At 38.9% G+C, this 15,468-nt stretch overlaps 1 protein-coding gene across 3 annotated transcripts in view; it reads left to right on the top strand.

Annotated features, from left to right (window-relative positions):
* Positions 1 to 814: 814 nt before the first annotated feature.
* The window catches only part of GRM5 (glutamate metabotropic receptor 5), a 539,179-nt gene continuing 524,525 nt past the window's right edge, over positions 815 to 15,468 (top strand). For all 3 annotated transcript variants that reach the window (XM_057552875.1, XM_057552874.1, XM_007168476.2), the window contains exon 1: positions 815 to 897. The gene's annotated coding sequence lies outside the window, so the exon portion shown is untranslated. The remainder of the gene's footprint in view (positions 898 to 15,468) is intronic.

Raw genomic sequence — 15,468 nt, 5'->3', positions numbered from 1 at the left:
AGCTCGAACCCGTGTCCCCTGCATTGGCAGGCAGACTCCCAACCACTGCGCCACCAGGGAAGCCCATCACATGCTTTTTTAAAGGTAGCAATTAAAGAAGGAGGTTTGGTGGCAGGCTGTGATGGTCTTTGAATGAGGGTTTGGTAAAGAATCTGGAATTGATTCCAACACAAGGAAAATGAATGGCATCGTACTTTAAAGGTTGGACACTCAGGATGGCAGGACGGCTTAAGAGTGATATTTGAGAAGACTGTAATCTGGACAGAAGGGTTAGGGGAGAGAAGGAAACATATTCTTCCTGAGACAAGGGTTCCTAGACTCCTAGGAGACTACTGGCATCTGCCCAGTGTCCTTGACACCTCTGTCACTTGTCTGAAGGAGGCACAGGTACACATTCCCCCTCAATACAAGCTCCTTCTTAGAATTTAAGGATCTGAATCCCAGCCATTGAGATGAGAAAGTTCACATGGGAAAACTCAAGTCCAAGGGGATGTCCCCCAACCCTCCCACCATGTGAGCATCTGGCCGTGGAGCCGGTTTGCCCATCCAGATTCGACCCGAAGTCTGTGTTCCTAAAGGAGCTCACTGTGCCACTTGGTGGCACCAAAAAGTTGCGCTGAGAACTGTTCTCTATAAATACAAACTACCACCCCTCCCTCCGCCGCGCTCTCCCCTTCCCCCCTTCTCCCCTTTCTCAGCAGCAGGGAGAATTGCTGCACACGCCGCCCTCAGCTCTGCTGTTCTGCGCGCACGGAGCGCAGGAGATGAGCTTAAGATCATCTTGGGGGGGAGCCCGGCACTGGAGAGGCCGGCTCTGCCCCGCTGATCCGCGCGGCCCAACTTTATGGGGGGCTAGCTAGACCGCGCCTCACTGCCTGCTGCGCCGCCAACAGGGGGGTAAGCTTGCTAAGTGTCTGTTTACCCAAGTGTCCCCGGGCCCGGGAAGGATGTATGAGCTATAAGCTTGCTGGGAGCTTACAGTTTGGTTTGGGGGAGGGGGACAAGGGTGGAGCAGCGGGGGTGCCAGAACCTCGAGGATGAAGTCCGCTCCATTTGCGGATGGCTTCAGTTAAACCTGTTGGGGAGAAAGGGCGAGAGCAATGGAGTAAATGAGGGAATGGCCGCAAGGGTTGAGAAGGGGATTCTGCATGCCTTCGGAGGCGAGTTCCCGCTCCCTGAGGGCCAGGTGCGTGCTTTTAGAATTCAGACTGGGCTCCTCCAAACCACCCGAGGGCTCAGAATTCAGAGAAGCGAAGGTGGAGAGGAAGAGGAAGGAGAATCGCTTCCCAGTAGATCGGTTAGCCGCGGTGACCAGGCGCCTGCTGCAGGAAAAGGGGGGACAGCGGGTGGTGCTGAAAGCACAGCGCTTTCGCTCAGGCTAGCGTGCTTCTTTCTGAACCCCAGTCTGCGCCCTCCCGCTCTTTCCTCTCCCGTGGATGTAGCTTTCCCTTCGGACACAAAGCCTGCTAGTTACCCCGGAGTGGCAGGCAGCATGAGCGGCATGCCAAGGAGAGAGCCCCGGCTACAGCGACTTGGGGAAAGAACCTGGGGCAGGCCCACGAGCTAGCCGGGTGACCAGAGCCTACCTTGGCACTTGGGACCTCGAAGAGGGAAGTGAGGAATCTGCCTGGGGGGCTCTGGAACTGGTGCTGGATTTCCAACTGCCCCCATTTCCCTCCGGAGCGGGCGCTGTGGGAAAGGGAAATCGAGGAGAGGTTAACAAGTGCTTGTGCTTATTTAGGCACTATCTTGGTGCTGCCTCAGCTGAATCGAAAAAGCTTGAGTGGCCAAGCAGGTAGATTCTCCCACACTTTACTTTCCGCTAAGAAACTGACACAGGTCAGTGGGAAGGCAGTGGCTTCCTCCCACTTTCTTCATTCTCTACATACTGTTTCATTGTTCTACGTCCCTTGAGAGTGATCTAGAGCTAATCAGTATCCTTAATGCTAACTGCTGGCCTTTTCAGGCAGCCAAGGAAGCACTGCCTTGTGCTATGTGCAGCCCCCCACCTTAGCTGCCGTGGGGCGAAGCTTAGGTTTTCTGTAGAATCCTCTTTATACAACATTCTAGACATCCTTTTGCGTTTTGGAGTGTTCAGGTATGCTACCTCTTGTTAGGTGTGCCTTGAGCTCCTCATTCCTTTCACGGAGTTTCCTCCTTTAATTTCTCTCTTATATCCATGCAGTTACACATTTAAGAATCAGTTGTGACTATTTTTGTCCTTTATGGATGTCAATTTCTGGTTCAAAGGATCTTTGGTTGGGACTTGAAAATACTGCTTTGTGAACTCATCAGGTTAATGCACAACCCAGCCTCCACCCTTCTCCAGTGGAAACCTTTTCAGCACTCCGGACAGATCCCACAAGGTTTGGTTTTTTTGTTTGTTTTGTTTGTTTTTGAAGAATGTGAATAGAATATAGTACTTTCTACATAATTGCTTTACTGCTTCTTTAAGAGAAAAGCTTTCCCTGGTCATTTAGAATCTGCTTGACAAAATATATAATTTAGGTATTTTCACTGCACCCGCTAGATCTTTGCTATTCCATGGTAATATTTTGGCTGTAGGCTACATTCAAAAACAAACCAAACTCTTGTTTGTTTGTTTGTTTTTTTGTCCTTGAACTTTTTATTCAATATTGTACTGGAAGTCTATGATGGACAGATTCCAAGGTAGTCCCCACGGTCACCACCTCCTGATATCCTTGCCCTTGCATAATCCCCTTCCCCTTCAGTGTGCACAGGACCTGTGATTTGCTTTTATTTTTATTATGTTTTTTTGAATGTTATTTTATTTTTTTTACTATAGCAGGTTCTTATTAGTTACCTATTTTATACACATTAGTGTATATATGTCAATCCCAATCTCCGAATTCATCCAAGAAACCAAACTCTTTAATGTTCATTTATTAAAGGGCATATTGAGATTATTTGGAGGAGAGGAGTAGTATTTGAATATTCAAGTACTTGCCCAGTTCTTCACTTTACTTTCATAGGTAGACATAAGCCTCTGCCATCACATCATGGTACACATTATGGACATGATGACAAATGCCAAGGTGAAAACTGAAAAATTCACTCATAGGTATTATGTCCAACCAGTACAAAATATACAGACTTTGAGAATATTTAAGTAGCTACATATTATCTTCAGGTTACACTCTGCTTGTTGACATTGTTTTGTTCCCTAGTCAATAATTTATCTCATTAAACATGTTTACTTTCATGACTAAAAGATTTTACTAATTCTAAGTTTTTTTACATTTCTTCAAAACATGTTGAAGATTTTATAGGAGTCGTATTATATTGTCTCTTATGGAATTGTCAGAGCATTTTAAATAGAAAAACTAAATTAAGTGCCAATGAAAGGTAGGTGAAATTACAGGAAGAAAAATATGAGATAAAGTTAATCGTGAAAAATATTGCACTTATTTGTGTACCATTTTCTCCCGGGATTTCTATCCTCATGAGATGAAGAGACACATCCAACTATTCCTCCTTATACTTTTTGCTGTGTTATTTTGGTAGATAGAGTTTAAACTAACTTCATAAAATAGTGAAGACTACCTTTTGATATATGTTGATATATGCTAAAGCTGATCAGTTTGGCATTTGGATAAACTGAAGGTGTATTACTACAAAGCAGGAACATTCTACAATTGAGAAATATGTGTTATTTTTAATATTCACAGAAATGTTAATCCTAGTCCCAAGGCATCATTTAGTCATCACTTTTATTGCGTGGAGTTTGGAGAATATAAGAATATAGGAGCCGCAAAAGAAATATTTTTTAGTTTATGATGTGCTTGTATAACCCAGGATAATTTAAATTTTGAGTTTGCATTTCAACTGTCTGTAACTGAGAAAATATTTTCTTGATATTCCTTTCTCTCAGTTGGTTAAAACGTAGTTCTAAAAAACATTATGCCATAAGCTTGCTTCCATTTCCTTTAAATTCTCAAACAAGAGAAAAAATATCGAGATTTTATCAGTTCTAATCTCATTTAAATTGTATGTACCTTTAGTCGTGTATGTACCTTTGCTTGGGAAACAGGCAAAGGTCTTGGTGTGGGCTCTTCTCTGCTCTAATAACTATCATTTATTGAGCACATCAGGCACCGTGCCAAGCATTACATATCTTATTTAATACTCATAACAATCATACAGGGCAGTGATTTTTCTGTTGTTAAAATTGAGGGTTGTTTCCTTCCACTGTCATGTAACAGGGAAATGGAAAAATAAAATTATATGTATATATAATTTTATACACATACACACACACGTGTGTGTGTGTGTGTGTGTGTGTGTGTGTGTGTATACACAGATACATACATACGTCTGATTTGTTTGGAACCCAGACTTATCCTTTTTCCATTATATTAGATAACCTTTCCATTGTATTAGGTAAACACCATGGAATTGTTTCATTGTGGTTTCCAGTGACTTGTGATATGGTTGGGAGTACAGACCCTTGCACAAGATTGCCTGAGTTTGAATCCCAGCTTTGTGGCTTATTAGCTATGTAACCTCGGGCAAGTTACTTAACATTGCTGTGCCTCTCCTCCTCATTTTTAAAATGGGGAACAGGTTGTAACACTATTAGCCTCACTGAGTGATTATGGTGAATTAGTTACACAAATATAAGTGAAGTGCCAGACCCAGAGTGAAAAGTACAGAACTGGTCGTTTCGACTATTAATCACATCTAGGCCTTTGAATATCAGATGTTTCCTAGGTTTCCTATCTTATTGAGTTTAATCTTCTCAACAACCGTATGGTTGATACATAATTGCTGTTTCAAGTAGCTTCTTTTATTTTAGTCAAACTATTCAGGAAATTTAAAGGAAAAAGTTAGATGCAAGAAAATGTATTTTACGTTGATGTGATTCTGTTGGTCATATAAAGACCAAAGAATAATTCCCTAATGATTAGTTTTTACAGCTCTAGGTATAGGCCACTGACTTTAAACTTCTGAGCATAAATGTTCTGAGGAAAATTAAAAGTTCATAGTCATGGGGGCTTCCCTGGTGGCGCAGTGGTTGAGAATCTGCCTGCTAATGCAGGGGACACGGGTTCGAGCCCTGGTCTGGGAGGATCCCACATGCCACGGAGCGGCTGGGCCCGTGAGCCACAACTACTGAGCCTGCGCGTCTGGAGCCTGTGCCCCGCAACGGGAGGGGCCGCGATGGTGAAAGGCCCGCGCACCGCGATGAAGAGCGGTCCCCGCACCGCAATGAAGAGTGGCCCCCACTTGCCGTAACCGGAGAAAGCCCTCACACGAACCGAAGACCCAACACAGCCAAAAATAAATAAATAAATAAATAAAGTAGCTATAAAATGTAGCCTTTAAAAAAAAAAAAAAAAAAAAAAAAAAAAAAAAAAAAAAAAAAAAAAAAAAAAAAGTTCATAGTCATAATGGCACTAATGGGCCCTGTAATAATAATGCAGCCCATTGCATCATAATATTTTGCAGAAGAATAATTTTAAAATATTAAAAAAAAATCAATTTGTTTTAATACAAAGTATTACATAATACAGGTAATGTAGTAGAATCCTTTAAAGACCCAGAAGAACGGTAGAATAATATTACTTTTTTAAAAATAAAAATGATTTTGAAAAACCAACATGAAAATTACTATATAAAGTTATTATTCTTTATCTTTAAAAAATTATAATGAATTTTGTATTTCACATAGCCTTTGAAATGGTGACATGTACCATAGGATACTCTTCTCACATTTATTTTTTGTAATTTGTGAATATTCATAACTATGCTTAGTTAATGTAAGGCAGTGTCTTCTTTGACTCTGACAGTTTAACCTGTACTTCTCAAGTTGAAATTCCAAGCTCCAAAACAAGATAATGCAGCCAGAAACAAGTGGCAGTGTAAAGAAGGAGTAAGGCAAATCTACTTGCCTACTACTCTCCAAACTACTCTCCTTAGAATTAATAGGACATTTCAGAAAAACGCTTTGTGGGACTGACACAGCCAGATGACTCTTAGTTGTCTTCTTTTTTGATGATTACATAGACTTTGACAAGGATGAGTTTTAAGTAAATCAGCAGTTTTCAATTGGGAATGACTTTGACCTGCAAGGAACCTTTGACAGTGTCTGGGGACATTTTTATTCATCACAACTAGTGGAGGTGTGTGCTGTTGGCATCTGCAGATCAGGGATGATTCTAAACATCCTGCAATGCACAAGATGGCAGCCCCCCAAAACCAAAAAATTGTCTAGTCCAAAATGTCAACAGGTCTAAGCTTGAGAAGCGCTGATCTAAATGATTCCATGAGACAGAACTGTTACCTATATTTATTTGGTTTGTTTGTACAGCTTCCTAATGAAGCTGACTAACATTACATAAGAATTTAGTGGAAAGCAGAGTCTCCAGAATGTTTTGCAGCCAGTGCATAAGGTTTAACTAACCAACCCATTTGGTCGGATGGGAAACAGTATCATCTGATTATGTTGAGTGTGAGCTTTGGAGCCAGAGAGAATTGGATTCATGTCCTGACTCTGCCATTTATTATATGTATGAGACTTCTGGCAAGATTCTTCACCTCTAAACCTCAATTTCGAGAGATATTTAATGTAGGTAGTAATCATACCTACCCCTCAGGGTTGTTGTGAAGCTTACATTAAATTATGCTTATATATTATTTAGCACAAAGTAGGCACTCAATAAATATTAGCTATTAATAAGTAACTAGAGATTGAGTTAAAAATGCAAAACCACATTTTCAAGCACCTGATGATAGGCAATATACTATGCACCATAATGCTTTACAGTCTTGAGAGGTGTGACATAAATAACAAGAAAGCAGCTGAAGGCTGCAAAATGGGAAGAAATTTAGAATCCCTGCATGATAATTAAATTGAGACTAGTTAACAGTGGATTACATCATTTTTATTGCTTTGCTGTAGAAGGCTGTTTTAGGTCTTCATGGACTACTAAACCAGTCGTGTAATGATTTACAATGATTTAGTGAGCTTTATTCTACTGCCAGCACCTTTTAATTAATGCACAAAATTACAGATTTCACTTTGGTACAATGTTATTTTATGGCCCTTTTTTGCTTTAAGGGGGTTTCAGTTAAAATATGGCATATTTTTTGTCCTGGGCTAAATGGAGGGGGTGCTGGGATTTCTTGTTTACGAGGTCACAGATGTGTGCTTGAGATAGCTACAACAGTGGAGCTTTCCTCGGACTATAACGCTCTCGGTATCATTATACCTCAGAGTGTCTCTTATCTATGGGATGCACTGGTTTTCAGGAAAATGTATCAAAGCCATCCATGGCATATGCAACATTGACACCCCTATATGTGATCAGGTTATTGCTCAGGCAGAAGGAATCATTTTAGTGTTGATGTCCTGAGCTGTATGATTTGCTTGTGTGGGGATTAAGTTATATAAGAGAAATTTGTGCCAGAAAGATGGTCAGCGTTTGAGAAGATTGTTGAAAATAAAAGACAATGCAAGCTGTGAATCTGATTACTATGTAAGTTGTCATTTATGGTAAATTCTACCCACCAATACTTCTTTTTCATATTCATTTATTTATTTTTTTATTTAAAAAATTGTTTTAACATCTTTATTGGAGTGTAATTGCTTTACAATGGTGTGCTAGTCTCTTCATATTCATTTAGGGTACAATATGAGACCGTATGATTACCTGAGGCAAAGTACTTTCATGCATATTAAATATATATTATTTTTTATAATGGGGTAGTGATTAATTTTATTATGCTATGAACCCAAAGTATATGATATAGAACATTGAATAAAGTAGCCTAGTGCTTCTGAAAATAGGACCCTGAATTGAAATATCATTTAAGTTATACTATTTATATAAACTCCTATCATTTACTACTTTTGATCATAGATCTATAACATTTTGAAAGCTTTTAAAAATTATTGTATTAATTTCTTCCCATTATCTATACAAGAATATACATGTATAGAATATATATATTCACCTATATATGATGAATTAAAAAACATAGCTACCAACCTCTAACACCTACCACATCAGAGTTATAACCTAAAGCGAATAATTTATTATCTTGGAGACTCTGTTTTCTGATATATGAAATGGGGATAATCAGACTTTCTTAGTGGTAATTTTGTTTTAGTTTGAAATGGGAGTAAAAGGGAAAAGGCTCTGTACACTGAAAATAAAATAATATGGTTTTACTATTCCTCCTCCTTTTTTTTTTCTACCAGACTTTTGTTAAATGAATGAATGAACCTCCTGGTGAGATATCTAAGGAGAAATGGCCTCACTCAGGAACTTGTATAGAAGCAAGAGAAAGCAGGTTCATATGGAAAGAACATTGTGTGGTACCCAGAATTGACAAGCTTAAGGAGAAGGGACTGAGAGTGAAGTTAATGCCACCTCTTACAATCTAAATTAATAGATTGTAAAATGTGGAAAGATTCATGCCAGCAGTATTATGCATTTGTCCTATAGAAATAGTTTTAAAAGTAATTAAAGTGCAACATTGTTTATGATAGTAGTAAAATCGATAAACAATCTAAATATCCAAAAATAGGGAGTAATTAAATAAATATTTGTGCACTCATATAATTGAATACTATGCAACTGTTAAAAGGAAATAGAAGCTCTAAATGTGAATCTTGGCTCTGCTACTCACTTGCTTTAGAATCTTAGCCAAACTGTTCTCTCTCTCTCAGTCCCAGATACTTCAAGCATAAAATATACATAAAATGATCTATCTTACAGTTTTTATAAATGATAGTTAAATGACGTTTCATGTGAAACGCTAAGCACAGTGCCTAGAACATGGTAAGCTCTCTGTGAATTTTAATTATTCTTATCATTAACCCCATCATCAAAATGAACTAATCTCAAAAGGTATTTATAATACATTATGTAGAGAAGAATAAAAATATATTGCAATATAGATTTCATACTAATATTCCATTTAAATAAAAAATCTACGTATTAAAGGTTATATGCTTAGAAAATTGTAGAAGAACAGACACCAAGTTGCAGGATGTGATTAAATGTGGGTTTTGAGACGAGATTTTCTGGGTTCTGGTCCTAGGCCTGCTAAAAGTCATTTATTCTCCATGGGTCTCAGTTAAACTGAATCATCTACAGGACTCTTTCTATTTCTATGATGCTATTTTCCTTAATATATCGAAAAGCCATGGGGAACACCAAAGGTTTCTCCCTCCTACTTTGTTAGTCCGTACTTCTCTTTTTGATGTCCCCTGTTGCCTGGACCCATTTGAGTTTCAATATCCATTTTCCAGTTTTCCACAGTGGGGCAGGGGGCACTATCTTTACATCTCAATCAAGTAACTGACCAGAAAGCCGAAGTGCAGGCAACTCCCTTTACTTATTCGTTCATTCAGCAGGATTTATTGAATATCTGTTAATACTAGGTGTTGTGTATGGCACAGATTTAATCTTTAAAGAGTTTGAAGTCTCTTGGAAGACAAAACATGTATAAATAGCTATAATATTAGCTTAGTAAATAACATAAAAAAGTATGGACAAAAATGCCACTTGCATTCAGAATAGAGCACATACTGCAAGGTGAGGGACCTGGGAAGATTTTATAAAGGGACTATTGAAAAATATTACTTCATTCAATCCTCATTAAAACTCTCTGAAGTAGGTACTATTCTCATTCTAGTTAGGCTCAGAGAGGCTAAGTGACCAAGGGCACACAGCCAACAGATGGCAGTGCCAGGATTCAAACCCGGGTCGACTTGACTCCAAGCCAATACTCTTAAAACCTCTGCCTTAAGGCCATGAAACAAGAGCATATCAGGGCTAAGAAGCAGCGTGAACAGAACCACTGGGGCAAAGGGGTTCAAGATATATTCAGAATACCTAAAGGAGACCCAAATTTAACTTGACTAGCAGACTTCCAAGGAGGGGCAGATTGAGAGGAGATAAGACCGTAAGAGAGACTGGGGCAGAAATTTAGAAAGTAGATCCCTCAGTCCCACACTTAAAAAAATATCACAAATAACAAATAGCTTTGACAGTAGAAATTCAGAAACTTAGAAAACACAGATAAAAGCAAAGAAGAAATTAAAAATTGTGCATATTCCCATCACCCAGAGGACATCTCATTAATGTCAGTGTGTATGTTTCCCGACTGTGTGCATACACACACACTCATAATATTTCTTGTGAAAACACAGCCACATCTGTTTTTATTTTTGCTTCAATAGAACTTGAATACTTCACATTTCATCCCCCTCCCCACCACACATACACTTTACAAGATAAGGTTTCTGTTCAAAAAGTTTTTCAGTCTCCTTTGCTGGTTTTTCCTTGTGTCTGGGTCTTTGGGAGTTTAAACATTGAAATTCCCCGGGCCTCAGTCTCAGAACTAGTTTTTCTCTTTCCAATTCCTAGGTGATTTCATGCGGTTTTATGTTTTACAAAAAAGAACATCTACATTACTGATGCCTCCTTCATTTATATCTCCTATGCAGACCTCTCTCCAGAATTTCAACCTCTTATATCAGATGCTTATTAAATATCTCTTCTTGAATTTCTAACAAGTATTAAAAATTGATGTATCAAAACTGAATTTCGGTTATCTCCACCCAGATCTGTTCCTCCACAGTTTTCTCCGCCTCAGTCAACATGTCGCCATCTTTTATTTGCTCAGACTGAAAACCGTAGTGTCCTCATTGATCCTTCTCTTTCCTTCACAGCCCAAGTCAGATCTGACAGCAAACCCTTTCACTCTATCTTCAAGATACATTCAGAATCCTACCAGTTCTCACTACCTATACTACCATCTTCCTGATCCAGGCCACTGTCATCTCTCTCACCTGAATTATTGCAGTAGCTTCCTAATTGCTTTCTTGGTTCTGCCTTTGTGCCCTTATTCTTGTTGAAAAGTTGGTCGTTGTGTGTCCCTCCCCTATTGAAAACTCTTCCAGAAAATCACTCTCACACAATGTTAAAGCCAAAGTCTTTTAAAGTCCAAAAAGACTTTGATCATCATAACTAGCTCTCAAACCTCCCTTCTTCCTCTCTCCCCACTTTTACTTCACTGCAGTCACACTGGCCTCCTTGCTGTTTCTCAACACACTAAGCATAAATCTGCCTCAGGGACTTAGCATTTACTTTTTTTTTTTAAACCTGGAATGTTCATCCCCTTGTTATTTGCATGACTCATTCTCTTACTTCTTTTAGTTATTTACCCAAATTTTACTTTTACAGTTTAAACTTCTTTGGCTACATTATTAAAAATTTTTTCCATATCTCTGATACTTTCTATCTTCCTTCCCTGCCTTCTTGTTTCTCTTTAACCCTTATTACTGTATGGCATACAATATTTTACTTCCTTATCTTGTTTATTGTCTGACAAACCACCTTGGATTACAGGCTCCATGAGGGCATGAATTTGTGTCTGCCTTGCCCATAATTGAATCCTCAGGGACTGCAAGAGTGCTTAGTACAGAAGAGTTACTTAATAAAGACTTACTGAACAAATGAGTGATGCTGATAGAGCTAGGGTATACTCTACTGGCCTATTTAGAATTTATGCTGTATTGATTTCTTGGATTTTGGGAGCACGTGGGATGACTTGTTGTTTAACCTTATAATAATCTGAGTAGTTGTAGCACAATTCTGTCAAACTTCTAAGTCATAATTTATTTCAAAATATACTTTCCAGGTATCTGAGCTTCAGAGCTAGTATCAGTAAAATATAGTCACTGTGTGTATTCAAGGCAGATTATGAAACAATCATTGATTTATAAGCTGGCAGGTCGTAATCTAGTAGGGGATGCCAGGGCAATAAAAATACATTTGTGCCAGATAGTCGTACACATTTGTACCTTCTCTGTATGAATCATCTCTTTTCCTGAAATGTCCATCACTCTCTGTTTTTTAAGCAAACTCCTGTTAGATTCTATCTCCCTTGGAAGTTCAAACTGTGTTTGGGTGGCCCCTCTCACTTTTCATGGACTTTGGAAATACCTCTCTTGACAGAAGGGGTGGTAAGGTGACAAAAGATGGTAATAAGAGTATGTTATGGAGTCACTAGGCATAGACATGATTTCTAGCTCCATCATTCCATGGCTTGTTTTTAAGTTATTAAAACCCATTACATCATTAGGAAAATAGAATAAAATAATGCCTACATCTCAGAGTTGTTATAAGGATTATTGACACACACATATCACACAGACAGAGACATACCCACGTACAGACGCAGATACACAATACACATAGAATATAATATCTTCTGGGGGAATGAGAAGCATGAAAGCCTTGCATATGTCTGCAACTATAAAGTGCCCAGGACATTCTCTTTTGGCTTCTCTGACATCACATGTTCTTGCTTTCTCTCCTTACTTTCTGAGCTGCCTCTGTTTCCTTAGCTGGCTTTCCCACAACCTTACCTCTCTGTGGGGCTTACTTTTCAGCCCCACCTTTTCTTTATTTATACTTGCTCTCTAGGTAATTTTATTCATTTCAAAGGGTTTATATATTGGTGACCCTTAGTTTACATCTTTAAGCCAAAAAACTCCTCTCGGTGCACGCTTACATATCTTCTTTCCTCTTTGACAGCTATACCTGGATGCTTCCAAAGCATCTCAAATTTAACATGTTCAAAAGAAAATCATTGTTTTCCCTTGACCCCATCTGTTTCTGTTCCAGTCAATCCTATCCCTTTTAATGATACCAGAATATACTAGTTTCTTAGACTCAAAACCTAGGAGTAGACACTGATTCCTCTCTACCTTACCCACATCCAGTCCATCAGCAAGTCCAGTTGATTCTACTTGCAAAAGATAGGTGACTGTGTCCACTTCTCTCCATATCCACTGTCACCAATCATAGCCAAGCCACTATCATCTCTTACCTAGAGTATTATAAGAGTCTCAGATTTCTCAAGTCCATTATCCAGAACAATGAGCAGCTAGGAGAATCTCTTCTAAGACTGGATTGTGCCAGTCATTTGTTTACACTTCCTCAATGGCTTTCTGTTGCACTTAAGCTCCAAATTCCTTAAGAGCCTCCAAGGTCCTACATGGTCTGGCCCTTTCATATCTTTCCAACCTCATTTTGTACCATAATTGCACTCATTATTTATGCTCTAGCCACACTTTTCACATGACTGACTTCATTCTTCATTTTATTGTTCTTTGCATTCATCAGGTTCCAGTTCAAGTCACCTTTTAGAGCGGGGGTCCCCCACCCCTGGGCCTTGGACTGGTACCAGACAGTCCTGTTAGGAACCAGGCCTCACAGCAAGAGGTGAGCGGCGAGCAAGCGCAACTTCATTGCCGCTCCCCATCGCTCTCCATTGTTCGCATTACCGCCTGAACCGTCATCCCCCCCATCCCCCCCCTTCCGTGGAAAAATTGTCTTCCAGGAAACCGGTCCCTGGTACCAAAAAGGCTGGGGACCGCTGTTTTAGAGTACTGATTTGTAAGCCCCATGAGTGTAGGGAGCGTGTACACTCTGTTTTCTCTTGAATATTTGATTCCCAGGAGAGAGTCATAGCATAGGCAGGCCATAAATATATGCTTAATGAGTTAGTGAATAAACGCCTGGTGTATGATGGGCACTCAATGAAAGATAATGATGGTAATTATCAATGTACATCACTGTACTTCTTTGTTATATTAGTCTCTCCCACTCTGTAGTTAATAGATATTTGTTGGATGAGTGAAGTAATTAATTTAGCCTGTCATAGGAAGTTACATATATATATATATGTGTGTGTGTATATATCTATATATATTCTCAATACATGGGGCTTGCTGGAAATAACTCTAACAAATAAAATGCATGAGATCGATATTTTAGGTTCATCAGTTTGATGGGCCACTTCTAGTCTCTCATGTCGCTTTGATGCTCTTACATAATGAAAATGAGTCCTGTTTTGTTACTGGATTTGCTTACTAACATTCTGGATTTAATGAGAAATTGTGATTCCTTTTACTTCAGATTTTTTTTTGTCTGAAGTAGAATTCACATGACCATGATAATAAGCATTGGTCCCCAAGTCTTTGGTCTAAGTAAAGTGAAGGGAAAGCTTGAGAATATTCAGATAATTTCCCAACGAGAAAATTAATGTCTTTGCTTCCTTCCCCCTTGTCTACGATGCCAACTTCCATACCAAAGCTGATTTTTCCCCTAAATATTGCTAAAAATCTAGTTATTCTGGAACATGTAGCTATTTGATGAGGGGTGTGTGTGTGTGTGTGTGTGCATGCGTGCGTGTGTGTGTTTTAGTGTTTGGCACTGTACAGAGGGAGCATTTCTCTGTTGCCATTGGAAACAGTGGAAGGAAATGGTGAAAATGAGGGTAAGAGTGATTAGAAATGTGATTCAGGTTATATTCATTTTGTGTCTGGATTAGAATTTTTGCAGATCTCATGAGTCTTGAAAACCATTGGTATTCTTAAAGAAACATCATAATTGCATAAATTCCTGAAGCAACATCACCCGTCTTTGAAAGGTGGTGCTTAGGGAGTTAGTCACTTTAAAACAATTTGAGATCTTTGGCTGGCAGAGCTGATAACTTACAAAAAAAGTCTCTTAAACAATCCTTTAAGTAACCCAGATCACTAATTGGTCAGTTCTCTTTTACAAATCATGCTAGAATTTGCTGTAGGCAACCTGGGGCAAAATTTTCTTCTTCCCCAGGAGTTTAAACTGAAATAGATGACTATATTCATAGCTATACTAAGTTTCTACTTGGAAGTATAGTTCCGAATATGCATCCCTCCAGCCCTTTGAATCTTCATGATGTGGAAATTTTTCCTGGATCAGGGGTAAAGGACTGATTACTGTCAATTTTATTACAAGACTCTGTAATTACTTTGAAGACTCTGGAGAACTGAGTGTGTTGCCAGAGAATTTTCTGTCCTCACCACCTAGCCACAGAAGGCCCTTGGAAATTTAACAACAGAAAAAAATCATGTCTTGAATATATATAGCCATTTTCAATATAGAAAACATTTGCATAGTTGGTATCTTATATTGATTCCCATAAGGGCAGCCTAGCACATATGATCCCCATTTTTCAGATGACAGAATTCTGGTAATGAGAGGTTAAACAATTTACTAATAGTTCTTTGTAGCAGAACTGGAATTTGAACCTGAATATTCTTTTCTGCAAAAATTGGTACCATTGCACTATGTCTTTGTATTTGGGGGCATTTTACTTTGTAATCTTCCAACCCTCTTCTATCCTATAGTTCATTTAACGTGAAAATACTGATCTGGCCTCATTTGCCTTTGGTCTATATTGTATGGAAACTAAGCTCAATATTTGTTGGGGAGATTATTCAACTTGCTTTACATTGCATTTGAAGATGGGGTATGTAGGCTTTTTTTAAAGTAACTTTATTTTTTAATTGCATAATCAGTACATGCTTAATGCAGAAAATTTGGAAGGACACAAAGAGCATTTCTAAAACAAACAAAGTTACCGTCATTATTATTGGGA

This window comes from Balaenoptera acutorostrata, chromosome 9 (genome assembly GCF_949987535.1).
Source record: "Balaenoptera acutorostrata chromosome 9, mBalAcu1.1, whole genome shotgun sequence".
Taxonomy (NCBI): Eukaryota; Metazoa; Chordata; class Mammalia; order Artiodactyla; family Balaenopteridae; genus Balaenoptera; species Balaenoptera acutorostrata.
The sequence above is the reverse complement of the archived record's forward strand: the minus strand, read 5'-3'. Positions and strand labels throughout refer to the sequence as shown.